Source organism: Galeopterus variegatus, unplaced genomic scaffold, assembly GCF_000696425.1.
Source record: "Galeopterus variegatus unplaced genomic scaffold, G_variegatus-3.0.2 Scaffold1046, whole genome shotgun sequence".
NCBI lineage: Eukaryota > Metazoa > Chordata > Mammalia > Dermoptera > Cynocephalidae > Galeopterus > Galeopterus variegatus.
In genome coordinates this window covers 263148-266294 of record NW_007727157.1, presented here as the reverse complement: position 1 = coordinate 266294, position 3147 = coordinate 263148, and positions in this window count along the sequence as shown.

The window sequence follows — 3147 nt, the reverse complement described above, 5'->3', positions numbered from 1 at the left end:
CATGTAAGGAATTTTGACTTTTATACTTAGAGTGATGGGAAGCCACTGACACTTTTAAGCTTGGGAGTGACTTGATCAGATTTGCACTTTGGAAAGGTCACTGCAGTTACTGTGAGGAGAAATATTTAGGAAGGGGGTTGTTAATATATGACCTTATATCACTTCCTGTCTTTTGCTGCAGGATCTATAAAATGAGATTAGAGGGGATATTTTGACAGACACCTTCCCGTTAGAAATATCCATGGCAGGTGGACACGGCAATGCACTGCCCAGACACATATTCCATGAAGAACTTGTCACCCCTGTTGCTGACAGTGCTGTCCACAGACAGCCTTCAGCTAGTGGTGAGTTTGGAAATTGTCTCAGGTGCAGAGAACTCACTTACCCAAGGTGATGCTCTTCCCAGAGCCCACATCAAGACTGAGTGATGTGGAGTATGAAGGTCTGGCCATCTCAGCCCAACACAGACCAATTCTGAAGGGTGATTTGAGTTCTGGAGCTTCCTGCGGGGCCAGCATTAAGCTCAGCTTCTCCTTCTGTGTCCTCCTACTTCCATCTCCTTCCCTTCCACAAGTGCTGGTTCTAAGAACACTCCTGAATAAACATCCTTCCCACAAAACTCCATCTCAAAATTTGCTTCTTAGAGAATACAACCTGTGACATTGTGTTAGTGTAACATGCTCCTTTTGACTCCACTAACCGTGTGAAGAGTTGATGATAGCCATTAGCGTATAATGTAGCATATATAATTTTGAAGTTAAGTAATTTTCAAATGAAGTGCCTTTTCTTATTGCAAAAATAGTGTATCCATCTTAGAAAATTTAGAACATGGAGATATGAAAATGAAGGAAACAAATATTCCATTCAATTGCCTTGATAATTTACTGCTTACTGTTTCCAGAAAGATGGAGGAGACATATTTTCTCCTATTCCTCCTGCTCAGTACAGCTGAAGACTTTGAACATTGTACGTAAAGCAAACATCAGCGAAAGGTGTAGATAAGAAGACAGACCAGCTAGAGTCCTCAGGAACTGAGGAACAAAATGGTGGTGAGTTCCCTGGGTTTTCTTTTTGTCTCATACATCCCAGACCTGGAGCTGATGAAGCCAGCAATCCAGAAAAAGAGTCCAAACAAAACTCTGATCTTTCCAGCAAAAGGACCAGGAAAGGGGCAGCCAAGAAAAACAGAAATCCTTTAGACAATAACTACTCTATTTATGTCAAACACCACAGAAAAAACCTGGGGCCCCACCTCCACCCATGCCAGCAAAGGCCAAGTGGAGAGTCTAGACTAATACCTTTATGAGGCTGTAACAAGGCCTCCAATACCCACACCGGGTGGTATCAGAGAATGCCAAGTAAAGAACTGGGACTTTGACCTTTATCCCTGTCAGCTGGTAGTAAAGTCCCCCACCCCTTCCCTGTGTCAGTGGAGATCATATGCGAAGCTGGAACTCCCACCCTTTCCCATCTCATTAGAGCTGGGAAAATTAGAGTTCACACCATTTCTGGGGTCTGAACTGTGGCCTAGTGGGGAACATGGGCTTCTACAGCAGTATTAAAATGGCACCCCTTCTATTCCCCTATTGGAGTAATGTCAAAAAAACCCTGTTAAAAGAAGGGTTAAATAAGATCTGAAGTTGCCTAACAATGGGAGAATGTCCAGGAATCAACAAAATATCACTTCTATTCCCCTATTGGAGTAATGTCAAAAAAACCCTGTTAAAAGAAGGGTTAAATAAGATCTAAAGTTGCCTAACAATGGGAGAATGTCCAGGAATCAACAAAATATCACTTGTCATACCAAGAAGAGAAAGATCTAAAACTGAATAAAAAAAGACAATCTATAGATGACAACACCAGGATGATGGAGGAGTTAGAATAATCTGACAAAGACTTTAAACATCCATGAAAAAGGAATTAAGAATTATGCTTAAAACAAATGAAAAAACAAAAAACCTCAGCAAAGAAGAAGAAAATGAAAACAAGAGACAAATGGAAAGTTTAAAACTGAAAATATAATAGCTGAAAAAAAAGCTCAGTGGTTGGGTTCAACAGCAGGATGAAGGAAAAAGGAGAGAATCAGCGAATTGAAAGAGAGAATAATAGAAACTACCTAATCTGAACAACACAGAGAAGATTGATGGAAAAAAAATAAATAAAGCCTCAGGAACCTGTGAGATTATAAAAAAAAGTTCTAACATTATGTTATTGGAGTCGTAAGAGGAGAGGAAAAAGGGTGGGGCTGAAGAAATAGTAAAAGTCATAATGATTGAAAGATCCAAAATTTGGCAAAAGACAAACTTTACAGATTTAAGAAGATGAGTAAACACCAAACAGGATAAACCCAAAGAAATCCTCATGAAGCCAAATCATAATTAAACTCTGAAAACAAAGAAAAAAAATATTGAAACAGCTCAAGAGAAATGACACCAGATTTAAAGGGAAAGCAATTTGAATGACAGTGGATTTTTCATCAGGAACCACAGAGGAAAGAAGGAAGTGGCAGAATGTTTTTCCAGTGCTGATAGAAAAGGACTGACAACCCAGAATCCTATGCCCAGCAAATTTATCCTTCAGGAATGAAGGGGAAATCAAGACATTCTCAGCTGTAGAAAAATGAAGAAAATTTGCCACCAGCAGACTTCTCCTAAAAGCTAAAGGAAGTTCTCTAACCAGTTAAAAAAAAAAAAAAGATTTTTTAAAATGGGGAAACCTTGGAATAAAAATGTAGTAAACAAAAATATGAAAAAGGGCAACAGATTTTCCTCTCTCAAGTTTTCTAAATTATGTTTGACAATTGAAGCAAAAATGATCTTACTATCTGATTGGTTCCAAGTGTTTATAGAGGAAATATCTAAGATCATTATAAGTGGAGGAGAATAAAGGGACATAAATGGAAGTAAGTTTTCTATATTTCACTCAACCTGGTAAAATGATAACATGAGTGGATTTTAAAAAGTTATGTATATAAGGCAATACCTAGAGCAACCACTAAAAAAGCTATAAAAGAGATATACTCAAAAACACTATAGATAAATCAAAATAATTCTAAAAAAATGTTCAAGTAACCCACAGAAAGGCAGACAAAGAAAAATAGAAATAAAAAACAAAGAAAAACAGAAAGAAAAAATAGGATGGCATACA